We start from the raw sequence: 16,718 nt of genomic DNA on the forward strand, positions 1-16,718 counted from the left end.
AAAGAAAATAATGTCTACCCTCACAGCATACCCTCATTCCTCACTGAGTACCTTGCAAATGAATCATCAGCAGACATAGAAGAAAATGGCAAAACGTAGGCTGGAGAGAGCTCAGTAGTTAAAGACACTTGTTTACAAAGCATGCAGGCCCAGGTTCAATTCTCTGGTGCCCAGATGCACAACATGGTGCATGCATCTGGAGTTCATTTACAGTGGCAAGAAGCCCTGTACACACACACACGCGCGCGCGTCCACACACACACACACACACACACACACACACACACACACACACATTCTCTTTCTCTCTATCTCTTAAAAAAAATAGCAAAACTTGGTGCTCCCACTATCAGCTAAATGAAATAGCATTATCAAACAGTATTCCCGGATCCTTAAAGGACAAAAGTCATGCAAGTGAAAGGTTACCTAAGAGATCATCATTCAATTCAGTCCCCAAAAGCCCCCGTATATACATCCTAGCCTTTGGCCCACAGCCACTGGGGTTAAGCATCTCACACCACACATCTATTCCTTGCCCTCCCCTTCCCCACCCCGTGCTTCTGCTTCGCAAAAGTACCAGAATCAACACACAATCTCTTGGAGCAAAACCTGCCCTTTGTCTAAGCCACAGTAGGTTTCAACCCCTATGTTCTTCTTTCCCAACCTTGTACATTACAAGTTTACTAACTTTTACTCCACTCTTAACATCTACAAAACATAAAGAAAAAAAGTGAAAGCTACAGGAGGAAAAAAATTATGGCCAAAGGAAAGATAAAAGCATCAAACAGAATTAAATGATGTGGAGCCAAGCAGCACTCAGGAGGCAGAGGTAGGAGGATCAACATGAGTTCGAGGCCACCCTGAGACTACATAGTGAATTCCAGGTAAGCCTGAGCTAGAGTGTGATCCTACCTCGAAAAACCAATTAAAAAAAAAAATAAATGATGAGGAACAGGGGCTGGAGAGATGGCTTAGCGGTTAAGTGCTTGCCTGTGAAGCCTAAGGACCCTGGTTCAAGGCTCGATTCCCCAGGACCCACATTAGCCAGATGTACAAGGGGGCGCACATATCTGGAATTCGTCTGCAGTGGCTGGAAGCCCTGGCACGCCCATTCTCTCTCTCTCTCTCTGCCTCTTTGTCTGTCGCTCTCAAATAAATAAATAGAGGGCTGGAGAGATGGCTTAGCGGTTAAGCTCTTGCCTGTGAAGCCTAAGGACCCCGGTTCGAGGCTCGGTTCCCCAGGTCCCACGTTAACCAGATGCACAAGGGGGCGCACACGTCTGGAGTTCGTTTGCAGAGGCTTGAAGCCCTGGCGCGCCCATTCTCTCTCTCTCCCTCTATCTGTCTTTCTCTCTGTGTCTGCTGCTCTCAAATAAATAAATAAATAATTAAAAATAAATAAATAAATAAATAGAAATAAACCAAAAAACAATTTTTTTAAATGATATGTAACAGTGGGTATGAGTCATATCGGAAGTGAACACACGGAGATGGAGATGAGCATAGGCAGTGAGTAGGAAAGCCTGGTGAAAAGGGATACCAAAATACATTATACAGACATATGAAAACTGTCAATAAACATATGCCTGGCTTTCACTATGTATGTATGCCAAAAAAAAACTCTGTTTCCTTCTGGATGAGACAGAAAATAAAGCCTATCTGTTTTGGAGCAACATTATAATATGGAACCCGATAAATAATTAACCTTTACGTGTCTTTCTTCTCTCAAGCTAAATAATGTATTCTTTATCTTTCTCCCAGGTTAGGTCTCATAACATTCTACATTCCATTTTAGGTATAAGTTGAAATTTAATTTATAAAAAAAATCACTCCCACAATGCTCTACAAAAAGATGAATATTAAAAAGATATAACTAATGAGCAAGATAAGACTCTTCTTAAAATAGAAATTACATATATGCCTGTGTATGCATCTATCAATAACAGTATTAATTACTGTCCTTAATAAGCCTTGGTTTGAAAGAGAAATGATGTAATGAAAAACATACTTTAAAAGCTCAGTAATAAAAGGCTAAAGAGCTCATTCATCCTCCTGTTTATTACCTGTCAAAGAACATAATTTATAGTAGTTGTATAAAGCTGATTTCTTCCACCTTCAAATTATTTCACCCATGGGATATTAAATAATACTGCCCATGACACAGGATGATAAAAACCTGACCAAATTTCTAATTAAAAAAATAATAATAACTGGGCTGGAGAGATGGCTTAGAGGTTAAGGCACATGCCTGTGCAGCCTAAGGACCCAGGTTCGATTCTCCAGGTCCCACGTAAGCCAGTTCGTTTGCAGTGGCTAGGGCCCTGGTGTGCCCATTTTCTCCCTCCCTCCCTCCCTCTCTCTCTCCCTTTCTCTCTCTCTCACTGTCTCTCTCTTGATCTCTCTCTCTCCAAAATAAATAATAATATTTTAAAAAGAAGCTTTCATAGGCTACGGACATGGCTCAGTGTGTAAAGTGTTCACTGCTCAAGCCTAAGTAATCACGTTCAAGCTTCAGATCCTGTGTCTAAAAGAGAAAAAAAAAAAAAAAGCCAGGAGACTGTGGGCTTTGCAATGCCAGTCCTCTGAAGGCGAAGTGGGGGGCAGAGGCAGGAGACTTTCCTGGCAGCCTGATGAGCAATGACAGTAACACAGCCAGCAAGAGGGAAACGTTGCCTTAAACAAGTTGGAACAGCAAAGGCCAAGCCAAAAAGTTGTTCTCTGACCTCCACAGGCACAAAGGGCATGTGTGCCCACATTCACGCACACCTATATACATGTGTACACACACCCAAAAAAACCCCCCATTCATTCACATATTTTTAGAGTAAATAATTAAGATTCTGGAAGATGAAGCTTTAAGCATTTTCTGTCTAGACATTTTATTGAATAAAATTGTACAAGACTCAGTTTTTCTTGTATGCTTAATACTGAAAATTTTTTATTTCTCTAGAATGTCTTTCAGGTTAAATCTAACAGATAAATGGTTTAAACTCCATGCTAACAGCAGAATACTTAAGATTTCCAAATTGACCTAAGTGAATGAGAAGCAAGCACCTAACATTTTAATGAACCACACATTACAAACTCCCTTTAAAACTCACACAGCATACAAGCCTTAAAGCATTTACATTTTAAAAATCATGTTATAACAGAAAGAGCTTATGCCTTAGTACATTTCTGTTTCCACTTCAAATCCTTGCAAACACTTAAGTCATGTTCCGCAGAGAGTGGAACTAGCCTCTGGTACTTGTAATAAACACTAGAGGGCTGAAAAGGTAGCTTAGCAGTTAAAAGGCGATTGCCTGCAAAGCCAAAGGATCCCGGTTCGACTCTCCAGGACCCACATAAGCCAGATGCACAAGGAGGCGCATGCATTTGGAGTTCATTTGCAATGGCTGGAGGCCCTATCGTGCCCATTCTCTCTCTCTCTCAAATAAATAAAGTTCTTTTAAAAATTAAAAATATTTTTAAAAAACACTAGAAATGTTATGTATAGGGTTTTTTAAAATTGATTTGCAAGCAGAGATGGGGGAAAGAAAAGGAGAGGAGAACGAGAGACAGAATAGGGGGGCCAGGCCTCTTGTCACTGTAAACAAACTCCAGATGCACATGGCACTTTGTCCATCTGGCTTCACGTGAGTACTGGGGAACCAAATCCAGGCCAGCAGGCTTTGCAAGCAAACACCTTTGACTGTTGAGCTATCTCCTTAGCCTGTAATTATGTTTTTCGTAACTGAAACAAAAGGAAAAGAGCAACCTAAGTAAAAGAACTCAACGTAGAGTCCTGTACAATGACCATGTCCTTCCTAAAAATATGGAATACTGGCAATGAACAAGAACGAAAATGGACATAAACCAGCAGCTATGGGAACTAAGTAGAACAGTGTTTTGCAAGCACTCTCTTGTGCAACCTATTTGTTTGTTTTGGGTTTGGTTTGGTTTGGTTTTTCAAGGTAGGGTCTCACTCTAGCTCAAGCTGACCTGGGATTCACTATGTAGTCTCAGGGTGGCCTGGAACTCACAGCGATCCTCCTGCCTCTGCGCCACCACGCCCAGCTGGTTGGTTGTTTACGAGGCAGGGTCCCACTGTAGCCCAGGCTGACCCAGGACTCACTTTGTAGCCCAGGGCTGTCCCTTGAACTCAAGTGATCACCCTACCTCAGCCACCCCCCTGAGGGTTGGTACTAAAGGCTGTGCCACCACACGCAGCAAGGCAAGCTATTAAAAACACAGATTCTCACTTTTCTGCATTTGTATCAAGCTCTAGGTGACACCAATGTCAACTGTCCATGGACCATCCTTTGAGCAGTGGCTAAGGACCACTGGTGAGGGTTACTGGCTTTCTAAAAGAAAGAAAGTACTTACCAGGGAAACTTTCATAGGTGGTAAAAGCATGAACTAGCTATGAGCTTACGATAGGTGCTATGGGACAAGGAAAAGTATATGAGGGGTTGGGGAGACAGCTCTACGGTTCAAGGCACTTGTTTAGAAAGCCTGCCAGCCCCCCTTGAATTCCCTAGTACCCACATGAAGTCAGATGTCCAAAGTGGTGCATGCATCTGGAGTTTGTTTACAGTTGCAAGAGGCCTTGGCACGCCCATTCTCATTCTCTCCTTCCCAAGCTCTTTCTCTCTCCCCCCCTCAAATATATAAATATATTTTAAAGGAGGTAAAGAAAATAGAAGCCTGCTACAGATTCAATGCTGTCATGAACAACCACAATACTAAGTATTCACATTGCAAAGATGAGAAGACACTACAAGCTCATTCATGGCTTGTAGGAATGTAAAAAGGAAGCAATTTGGCAGCTCTTCAAAATGTTAAACATGGAATTATCCTGTGATCCAGCAGATTGGGGATGACAGCTAGTGAGAACAGGTTTTAAGGGAGAAAACATTCTAAAATTGGTGTCAGCAGTACAACTCAATGAATTATATAAAGTAAATGAGTGGAGTGTACAGGATTCAGATATCTCATCAAGGTTTCTTTTCACTAATTTAAAAAATAAAGCATGTGTTCCTTAGAAGTCACTTACTAAGTGGCAGAAGTAGAATTTGAACTCAGGAAGCCTGACTCCACACAATGGAATCCAACACCAGAAAAAATAACTGGAGAACCATCATGATCAGACCACCTTTATAAAGGACTTCATTTCAGTAGCAAACCAGAGCAATGAACTTAAAGTAGCATTTTATTTTCAAAAAGCTAAGTAGGGCTGGAGAGCTGGCTCAGCAGTTAAAAGTGCTTGCAAGGCCTGACAGCCAGGGTTCAATTTCCCAGTAAAGCCAGAGGCATAAAATGACATATGCATTTGGAGTTTGTTTGCAGCAGCAAGAGGCCCTGGCATCCTATGCTTGCTCTCTCTCTCTCTCTCTCTTTGTTTTCATATTTTTTTAAAAATTTATTTATTTATTTATTTGAGAGCGACAGACACAGAGAGAAAGACAGATAGAGGGAGAGAGAGAGAATGGGTGCGCCAGGGCCTCCAGCCACTGCAAACGAACTCCAGACGCGTGCGCCCCCTTGTGCATCTGGCTAACGTGGGACCTGGGGAACCAAGCCTCGAACCGGGGTCCTTAGGCTTCACACGCAAGCGCTTAACCGCTAAGCCATCTCTCCAGCCCTGTTTTCATATTTTTTTAAGATTTATTTCTAATTTATTTATTAACATAGGCAGAGAGAGAGACAGTGAAATGGGCATGCTATGTGGGCACACGAGGGCCTCTAGCCACTACAAATGAACTCCAGATGCATGCGACACCATGTGCATCTGGCTTACATGGGACCTGGAGAATCAAACCTGAGTTCTTGGGCTTCGCAGGTTTGTGCCTTAACCGCTAAGCCATCTCTCCGGCCCTCTCTGTGTGTATTCAAATATATAAAAATATTTTCTAAAAAGATAAATAAAAAGTTAAGTAGAGTAGACAGGTGTGGTGGCACACGCCTTTAATCCCAGCACTTGGGAGGCAGAGGTAGGAGGATTGCCGTGAGTTCGAGGCCACCCTGAGACACCATAGTGAATTCCAGGTCAGCCTGGACTAGAGTGAGACCCTACCTCAGGGGGGGAAAGAAAGCTAAGTAGCATGAGAAAAATATGATATTAGAAAACTTTAAAGAAATAGTTGTTTTCTTTCTAAATGACTTTCTACACTTGGGTGACATCCTATCGTACACACAAAAAGCAGCATCAGCAGCTTTTGGATTCTTCCATTTGAATTCTGTTTTACTTTACTTTCATTTCACAAAGGCAAAAGTCAAGGAAAATCTAAATGGTTAGGATATATCTACCCAGTATCACAATGGAATAAGTAACTAGTATCCTATACGTAAGGAGGGGGCTATAGTAACAGACAAAGAATGAAGAATGGGTGTTTCAGATTGTTCATATTATTTACCCAAAATACTAGAAAATAGGCTGAGTAAATGGTTCAGTAGTTAAAGGTGCTTGCTTGCAAAGCCTACCATGTTAGGCTCTATTCCCCAGCACCCATGTAAAAGGGAAGTCAGATGCACAAAGTGGCACATGTGTCTGAAGTTCATATGCAGTGGCAAGAGGCCCTGGTGTGTGTGTGTGTGTCCCCCAAACTCACACACACATACACACACAAATAAATACAAATGTTTTGGGCTGGAGGGATGCCTTACTGGCTGAGGCGTTTGCCTGCAAAGCCAAAGGACCCTGGTTCAATTCCCTGGCACCCACGTTAGACAGATGTAATAAGGGGGCACACACGTCTGGAGTGTGTTTGTAGTGGCTGGAGGCCCTGGAGCATTTTTTTTTCTCTCTCTCTCAATCTCTCTCTCGTTCTCAATCTTGTCTCCCTCCCTCTGTGTGGGGGGGAGTGGAGGGGGGGTGGTTTGATTCAGGTGTCCCCCATAAACTTAGGTGTTCTGAATGCTAGGTTCCCAGATGATGGAGATTTGGGAAGTAAGGCCTCCTGGAGCCAGTGTATTGTTGGGGCTTATGTGTATTATAGCCAATTTCCCCTTGCCAGCGTTTGGCACATTCACCTGCTCCTGTTGTCCACCTGATGTTGGCCAGAGGGTGATGTCCACCCTCTGCTCATGCCATCATTTTCCCTGCCATCATGGAGATTCCCCCTTGAGCCTATTAGGCAAAATAAACCTCTTTTTTTTCCCACAGTCTTCTCTTGGTTGGGTGATTTCTACCAGCAATATGAACCTGACTGTCACACACACTTTCTCTCTCTCTTTCTCTCCCTCTTTCTCTGTCAAATAAATAAATACATAAAAATAAAATAAAATATTTAAATACAAATGTTTTAAATATATTTTAATATATTTATTTATTATTTTTATTTATTTATTTTGAGAGAGAAAGAAAGAATGGGCACACGAGGGCCTCTAGCCACTACAATCGAACTCCAGACGTATGTGCTACCTTGTGCATCTGGCTTATGTGGGCAACTAGGGAACTGAACCTGGGTCTTTAGGTTTCACAGACAAGTGCCTTAACTTAACCACTAAGCCATCTCTCCAGCTCAATACAAATGTTTTAAAAATCAAATAAAATGCTAGAAAATAATATCACTCTAACACATACAACATGGGCATGTGATGCCTATAGCTGCTAAGATTATCCACCTGCAGCACCTCTGAATCTGAGTAAGCCCTGGTTTCCCTGGAGAACGGCATCCGACAGTGCTCAATGGAGAGCTGTCTCCTAGAGCTGTCTCCATTGCCAAGAGAAGTTGAATCCCACCGTACACAAAACGGACCATACAGGCAGGACACCCAATGGAAGGAATAAACACACGCAGGGCCCTGTGACACTTAAGGAACTAGGCTGTGCCAAAGCTGGGTCTCTATTAGTCCTTTCAGTTTGGGAATCCAGCTTTGGATTTCACTGGAACCCAGACTTCACTCAGAGGTCAGACTATTCCTGAGCAAGGAATCAAGCAAGGCTGTGAAGTCAACATCCCCCTGTTCCTGTGAAGAAACTGAACCATAAGTATAGTGAAAATGAACTCATAAATTTAGTCATGTTTTATTTACTACACAAGACAGGCAATTTAGTCACTTGTCACATAGATCCACCTTGGAGATTGAGGCTTAAAGCCAGGAAAAGGGTTCTAACTCCATCCATTTTGAAACATACCACTACATCTGTACTACTACACTGAGCAACCAATCAAGGAACAAACATCGCAGATCTTAAAATATAACTCTTTGGAATGCCATAGACTCTAAGTATATTAATGTATATGTCCATGAACATAATCAAAGTCCAAGCGCAGAAATATGCCTTTCTACCCTGTCCCTGAAATGTTTCAATACTCCAGAACAGCAACCTCAGTGCAGACAATCATTCACACAGTCCTATGGGGAAACGCTTTATTTTCCTATTTCCCTTCAGCCTGAGACAAATTGACTCGTTTCAAAGAGTCATTTGAATTGCCCTAAGGGTTCTCTAGAAGTAAATAGGGCCAAATCAGTGGCTGTCAGCTACCTCTGAAAAGTGAGTCATCATCTACACAAACGGATTAGGTGCCGCCACTAGCCCACAGGGAGGGGGACGGGGATGGGCACAGCAAACACCGCCTCTATGTTCTGCCACACCTGAAAAATGAAAGCCTAACATCACACACCAGGAGCGCCATCCAGCCAGGTTCAAGAGCAGGTAGTAGTGGCTTGTAAAATCAGATTTAAGACATCAAGGTAAGTATGACAGCTAATCATAGTCAGCTTCACTGTATATAGAATCACCATGATATAACACAATTCTCAACAATAGTCAGAGTGTGTGTGTGTGTGTGTGTTTCCAGAGAGGTTTACCTGAAGAAGGAAGATCCACCCTGAATGAAGATGGCACCATTCCATGGGCTGGGGTCCCAGACTGAATAAAAAGGAGCTGAGCACCAACATTTATCTCTCTCTGCTTCCTGACCATGAATGAGATGTGACAAGCTGGTCAGGTATTTTGCCACAGCAATGTAAAGTGGTGTGAGGCAATCCACCAAGAGAAACAACAACGTTGACAGAAAAACCTTAGCTAGAGTAATTTGTGGAAGTAACTTTCTGTGTCACACCATAGACAGGCCATAGGACAGACTGCAAAACAAGAGACTCAGAAAATACCTCATTTGCCTCAAGACTGAGAGGAAAGCAGCTGTGGTTTGTACATAAGTAACTGATATTACTTCTGCAAACTGGGCTGCACAGATATTCTTCAACATGCCTCCCTCTCTCTCTAAATCATATGCTCTTCAAGAATTTTCTTTTTATAGTCTCAGTTATTTTTTTATTCAGGTATAACCGGTTAAATATGAAAGCATGAAGCTGTCTGACAATCTGTTTCCAAAATGGATCATCAGGAAACTTCTAAATTAAAACTGGTGGGACATCAGTGTACGTGAGCATTCCACTTCCTGAAAGTTACACTAACTCTGGACACCTTCACTTGAACACAAAAATAAAAAACACTATTATTCAACTTCATGTTATTCTAATATTTACAGAAGCGACCAACTTTTACATTCTCAGTAAGTTTTAAAACTATGAGCCGGGTGTGGTGGCGCACGCCTTTAATCCCAGCACCCGGGAGGCAGAGGTAGGAGGATGGCTATGAGCTCAAGGCCGCCCTGAGACTACATAGTGAATTCCAGGTCAATCCGGCCTAGAGAAAGACCCTACCTTGAAAAAAATATATATGCATAACCAAGTAACCAAACACTATTTCCTTATCAAATGTGGCGAAGACAAGGTAAATGGTGTAACACTGTGATTTCAAATTTGTACAGATTATTTAAAATCTTTATAAATTATACTGGGGGGGCAGTATATGATTCCTTATAAACCTATCAAAAGCTACATATTTAAGATATATAATCCTGGGCTGGAGAAACAGATCAGTGGTTAAGGAGCTTGCCTGCAAAGCCTAACCATTAGAGTTCAATTCCCCAGTACCCACGTACAGCCAGATGCATAAAGTGGTACAGGCACCTGGAGTTTGTTTTCAGGGGCTAGAGGCCTTGGAGTGCCCATTCATACATTCATATTCTCTCTCCTCCCTCTCTCTCTCTCTCTCTCTCTCTCTCTCTTTCTCTCTCCCCCAGGCACATGGCGCACACCTTTAATCCCAGCACCCAGGAAGTAGAAGGAAGATCACTGTGAGTTCAAGGCCACCTTGAGATTACATAGTGAATTCCAGGTCACCCTGGGCTAAAGTGAGACCTTACCTCAAAGAATAATTAAATAAATAAATAAGATAGGGAGCTGGGAATATGGCTCAGCAGTTAAGGCACTTTCCTACAAAGCCAAAGGACCTAGCTTCAATTCCCCAGGACCCACGTAGGCCAGATGCACAAGGCAGCACATGCGTCTGGAGTTCATTTGCAATAGCTAGAGGCCCTGGCATGCCCATTCTCTCTCTCTCTGCTTCTCTCTCTCAAATAAATAAAAATTAAATTAAAAAGATATATAATCCTGGGCTGGAGGGATGGCTTAGCAATTAAGGCGCTTCCCTGCAAAGCCTAAGGATCCAGATTTGATTCTCCAGATCTCACGTAAGCCAGATGCACATGATAGTGCATGCATCTGGAGTTCATTTGCAGTGACTAGAGGCTCTGGCACACCCGTTCTCTCTCTCTCTCCTTCTCTCTCTATCTAATAAATAAAATAAAATAAAATAATTTTAAAAAGATCTTTAAAAAAAGAAAAAGATATACAATCCTTAAAATGCTTAACTGCTAGGTGACTAATTTCGAGATACTGTCATTGATTTCAGCGTTCATTCATTCATTTATCCCTTTACAATCATTTATCAAGCCATGATAGGCAGCAAGAGATAAGGACAGAACAAACAGAAAGAGTCTGCTTCAAAACCAATCTAGCAAGAAAATAAATTTATAAGAAACTTCAACAGTATATTAGGTGCTTTTTACAAATACTCTTTGCAGATAAACCCATAACCACTTGCTTGTAAACCTTTTTTTTTTTTTTTAACTGTAGAGGTTAGGACTGTGGATCAATGGCTCAGTGGTAGAGTGCTTGCCCACCAAGAGCAAGGCTATGAGTTCAAGACCAGCCTGAGAGTACATAGTGAATGCCAGGTGAGCCGGGGCTAGAACAAGACCCTACCTAAAATAAAAGTGTTCAAGGGGTTAGAGAGATGGCTGAGTGGTTAAGACACCTGTCTGCAAAGCCAGGGCTTGACTCCCCAATACCCACGTAAAGCAGGATGCACAACATGGTGGAGTTTATTTATAGCAGGTAGAGGCCCTGACACTCTCATTCACTTCTCTCTCTCTCTCTCTCTCTCTCTCTCATATTCTCCTTTCTTCTCTTCTCTCTCTCTCTCCCTTGCAAATAAGTGAATAAATATATTTTTTAAAGTGTTCCTGGAGTATGGTGTGGTAATTTCTTCCCAGACTGTCTGTGCCCTTCGCAGAACTTCCAGCAGAGCCATGTGGGGCCAGGGCATCTCGAGATTCAGGGCCTCTGTGGTACGTGGAGGCTCCCATGAGGAGGGCCTAAGGAGGACTGTCCTTTTCATAAAATAAGTGGTGGTTACTGGCTATGACATGCTGAAGAAATAAGAATGCTTTAATTCATCCACTTAACAGATGGGAAGAATGCTCATATGCAAGATACGCTTGCAAATAAAGTAATGAATAAAAAAGTGTTCAAGATGGTAGAATATAAACACAGTCCCCAAAGATGCACATTTCCTTACATTACTTTGATGACCATTTTCAAAGCAAGGCTTTCTTTGAAAGCGGAAAGAAAATTTCTAGATACTCAAGGCAAGTGATTCAAGTGAATAACATTAATGCTAAACTCTAAAAACTATAGTATATAATGTTGATACAAAGTTGAAAATATTCTAGTAACGATGCTTATAAATCTGGTACTTCAATCTAGGCATTTTAGGATTATCCGTGATGCATTTTATTCTCAGATAAAAATAACTTTTCTAAACAAAATGAACCACTTTCAACCTTTCTTTTTCCAAAAGAATGGTAAAAGGCAGACTTGCAATATTTTTACTGTACTTGGAACATTCGTTCAGTCTACTTGGGATTAATATATCAAACACTGAGTTTAATACCAAAATTGAGATCTTTATTTCTCCTAATAAACAAATTCAAGGTGAAATTTGTTGATCTTACACTTCCCAAATTTATGAAACTCCCTAACACAATGTGAAGCCAAACTGTTCGAAGCAGTTAAACTGTGTCTTGATGAGCTGAGATGATTAACGCCACTGTCTTAAAGAAGATTCCACACGTGAGCACATGGCACCTCTGTGATTTCAGGGCACATATCCCTCTATCCATCACACTAAATGGAAGGGTTAGAGAGGTTAATAGAGACAGAGCGTCTGCAACAGCCTCCTGCATTTCATTCTCAACTCAATATACCCCGATGATCACTGAGCTGTTTGCAGGGTTCTTATGAATCAATGCACCCCTTCACATTCCAGACAGAGATTAGGAAGCACCGTGTGGAGCAATAAAGCTTACCTTTGCAAAACGTCCAAGGGCTGAGCTGATGGCTCAGTCTACAGGAGACTTCATAAACAACTGAAGAGCAGGCACCATTTTAATTAGAAGCTCAAATGGTACCACTAAACACTTACATAAAACCTGAACAAGGACAATAGCCACCTGCAATTTCTAGCCTCCATTTACCATGAAGAGATTTTTCTCTCTATTCAGCTATATAGTCACTAGGGCTATGCGTCCACCCTAAAAGTAATAGTTAATAAGGTAAAAATCATAGAAATGCCAGGCGTGGTGGCGCACACCTTTAATTCCAGCTCGCAAGAGGCAGAGGTAGGAGGATCGCCATGAGTTCGAGGCCACTCTGAGACTTCCCAGTGAATTCCAGGTCAGCCTGGGCTAGAGTGAGACCCTACCTTGAAAAACCAATAATAATAATAATAATAGAAATAAAATTTAAACATAAACACATTCTATCATAGATAGCACTATTAACAGTCAAAAAATGCTGCGGACTGCAAAATGAAGTTCTCTCATTAACTAGACTGAAACCCTATTCCATCCTAATTCTCCACAAAAACTCACTGCTAAAAAAAAAAATAAACAGTGTATTGTAGTGCCAGATACTCTGGGAGATCTCTTGACTCCAGGAGTTCAAGGCCAGCCAGGACAACATACAGACAAGCACTCAAACACTGATAGGGCTGACTGCTCATGAACTGGGGACACCTCATTCCACCTTTGGCTGACTGAGTGATCCTGAGGGATGAGGGGACACCTCGGAGGCTAACGCGCTTGCTTGCAAACCTTCCCAGCCAACTTCACCAAGGCACACCTGTACCTGTACACGCAAACAATAAAAAGAGAAAAGAAATGTGTAAAAAGAATGATGCTGCGATCACAGGTTATTATTCAGTTCAACCCTGACTGGAGGAAAATCACTACAAGTAGAAACACCAAAGACTTAGCTGGTCAGTCATAGCCCGAGCCAGAACATAGGGTCAGAATAACTTCTGATGGAAAGCAACATGCAGGAGCCTTCAGCCCAACATTCCTTTCATTAGCTTTCCCTCACTTAAGAACCTCAGTCCACGCTACATTGGCACATCCTGGGGGCAGCGCCTCACAGCAACCTCATTCATTATATTTCCTCTCCCCACCACCGTCACATAACCCTGACGGTTCTAGTTGGCCCCATGAATAAGCAATGCACAGACTCAAGTGAGAAAACTTCATTTAAACCTTCTAACTAGCCATACGATCTGGGAAAAGTTGCCTACCCTGTCAATGTTCTCTTTTTTTCACTTGCTACATAGAAATAATAGCTTTAAGATGGTTCTAGGAATTTAGGAAACTGTATGCCAGTTCCCTTCTGTTCTCCCTATTTTAAAATCTTTTATTTTTATTTGACAGAGAAAGAGGGAAAGAGAGAATGAGAAAGAATGAATGTGCCAGGGCCTCCAACCACTGCAAATGAACTCCAGACACATGCACCCCCTTTTGCAGCTGGCTAACGTGGGTCCTGGGGAATCAAACCTGGGTCCTTTGTCTTTGCAGGCAAATGCCTTAACCGCTAAGCCATCCCTCTAGCTCCTGTTCTACCTATTTTAAATAAATACTGTATTCCTATATTCCAGGGTTGCTCCTTGGGGGTCCCTTGAGATACCCGTGGTTTATCCTCTGTCCTTGCTGCTTTCAAATGATAGTGAAACTGAAAGTATAAACAATTCCAGGAACATTTAAGTAGCAAACAACAGAATTCAGTGAAATGAAGATGATAAAACACAACTGATGTATGCTGCTCGATAAGACTGTCACATACCAGTGAAAAGGAACTAAAATGACATGCAATAATATTGATGCATCTTAAAGCTGGAAGGAGTTCTCAAAACATCTATGGGACTACGTTAAGCAGTGATGCCATTTTATAGGCACATAATGTGAGAATACACACATATGTTGTTGCATACCCATAGCTGTGATTAAAACTAAGCCCTGCTTTACACAAGGACACACCAAACACAACCGACCCACTGTTGTTCTAATGCTGCGGTTTTTAAAATAAAGTCAGCCAACATATGTAACCCTTCATTTACCTACCTTGAATTCAATTCCCACTGGTGGCCAGAACAATGGGAAAATGTCTGCTTTTTGTTACACAAGCATTACACACGCGCCATGGCGACCACAGCTGTTGGGGTCAACGCCGTCACAGCAGTTGCACAGGGTCAGCAATTTAGTTCCTGCCTCGTGCTGAGGCCGGGCTCCAGGGCCCATCTGTGCTGACTTCGGACTGAAGGGAATAAATTTCCTCCAGCCTGAAAACTAAACATATGCTGCAATAATTAAAGGTTCCTTGAGCCAGTACGGCAGGAGCAAGGGTGCAAAGAATGAGGACCTGTGAGCGCACCACAGGATTTCACATGGGGCATCAATCCATCCACCTGCTACACTAAGGATGCTTCTGATGAGCCTCTTGGTCCAAACAGGCAGAAGCAGGTACCAACCCCGAAGGACATGAGATACCTGTACCTTCAAGCAGGCCTGGGTCCTGTTCTGGGGCCGAGTGGGGAGTCTTACAAGTCACGAGACAACGCAGCCTTCAGGGAGCCCCCAAGCACATTCCCTCTGTGTCCTCTACACGTGGCAAACACCTTGGGGCTGTGTGCTAGACACACTTGGCTATTCACACTAAAGCAAATTTCAAATTCAATGAAATTTAAAATTAGCTTCCTCAATCATGCATTTCAAGTGCTGAATAGCCCCTAATGACTAAGGGCTGATTACATAGTGGACGCGGCCGAAGCGGCAGATACGGAGCATTTCTATCCTTGCAAAAGTGCCGTGGGACCATACAACCTGACGCTAATGCACTTTTTAAATAAAAGCCAAACCTCACCCACCATGCTGAGCATGAGATCTGAGCTCCACCAGAAAATGCCAAGGGTTAGTTACCCAGCGAGCTCGGTGAAGCTGAGAATTCACAGGCGGGGGTGGCTGATCTGCCCAGTGCGTCGTTTTAGGTTGCACACCGATTAGTGGACTGGACTCTGCAGCTCTTTGAAGGTGCAGATTGATTTTGAGTCCCTGAATTGTAACACTGAGTTAATTACTAAAACTCCCTTTCCTATAGGTAAAAATGGAGCATGAGAGCTGGAGAGATGGCCTAGCCGTTAAGTGCTTGCCTGTGAAGCCTAAGAACCCTGGTTTGAGGCTCGATTCCCCAGGACCCATGTTATGTTAGCCAGATGCACAAGGGGGCGCACGCATCTGGAGTTCATTTGCAGTGGCTGGAGGCCCTGGTGTGCCCATTCTCTCTCTCTCTCTCTCTCTCTCTGTCTCTGTGTGTGTGTGTGTGCGTGTGTCTTTCTGTGTATCACTCTCAAATAAATAAAAATAAACAAAAAAATGGAGCATGAGAAGTGCCATGACTAATCGTTTACATGATCTCTGGGCACATCTGTGAAGGTCTTCTAGATTACGTTCACTGAGATGAGAGGACTCACCCTACAGGCGGGCTGGACCATACCATGGGCTGCGTAAAAAGCACCAGCATTTATCTTTCTGCTCCTCAGCTACGGGGGAGGTGAGCCACTGTTTCAGGCTCTTGCTAACATGGCCTTCTCGAACTGTAAGCCAAAATAAGCCCTCCCTCGTTGCATTTCTTTGGTCAGGTATTTTGTCACAGCAAAGAGAACAGTAAGGAATTCAAGCATTCTCACGGGTTTGCTTAAAAATTAATGACTGCGTTTTTGTAAACCTATTGGCACCAGATAAGGCAAATGGACAGAACTCTGTATGTATTAGCTATTAACCATTATCTGTGCCAACAGGAAGGAAAAAAAAAAAGAAAGAATAATGATGAATTGCTGAATTTTACCTAGTTTTTAAAACACTGGTCAAGATGGGCTGAGACAAACATAAATGATCTGCATGAGCTGGCGTGGAGGGGGGGGGTGCGCCCGTGAGCGCGTGCGTGCATGCTCACAAGTTGGCGGGAGGGTCCCCAGCCGGTGTGACCATTAGGGAAAGCTGTGGAACCTACAGGAGGTGGAATCTTGCTACAAGAAAGGAGTCACTGGAGGCGGGCCTTTGAGAGGGAGTCAGGTGGCTCTGGTAGGTAGTTTAGGATGACTGGGTCCCAAAAGGAAAAAGCAGAAATGTCCTTAAGCCTGCCCTTGCAGTCTCTACTTTACTCGAGATCACGAGAAAGATCTCTCCTTATCCCTTGACTAAAGGAGTTCCCTACATGTG

At 42.7% G+C, this 16,718-nt stretch overlaps 1 protein-coding gene across 1 annotated transcript in view; it reads right to left on the minus strand.

Moving 5' to 3' along the window:
• Positions 1-14,607, minus strand: part of Smyd3 (SET and MYND domain containing 3) — a 619,144-nt gene extending 604,537 nt beyond the window's left edge. The window contains exon 1 of the mRNA XM_045141721.1: positions 14,565-14,607. The gene's annotated coding sequence lies outside the window, so the exon portion shown is untranslated. The remainder of the gene's footprint in view (positions 1-14,564) is intronic.
• Between the last annotated feature and the right edge of the window lie 2,111 nt (positions 14,608-16,718).

This window comes from Jaculus jaculus, chromosome 1 (assembly GCF_020740685.1).
Source record: "Jaculus jaculus isolate mJacJac1 chromosome 1, mJacJac1.mat.Y.cur, whole genome shotgun sequence".
Classification (NCBI taxonomy): domain Eukaryota; kingdom Metazoa; phylum Chordata; class Mammalia; order Rodentia; family Dipodidae; genus Jaculus; species Jaculus jaculus.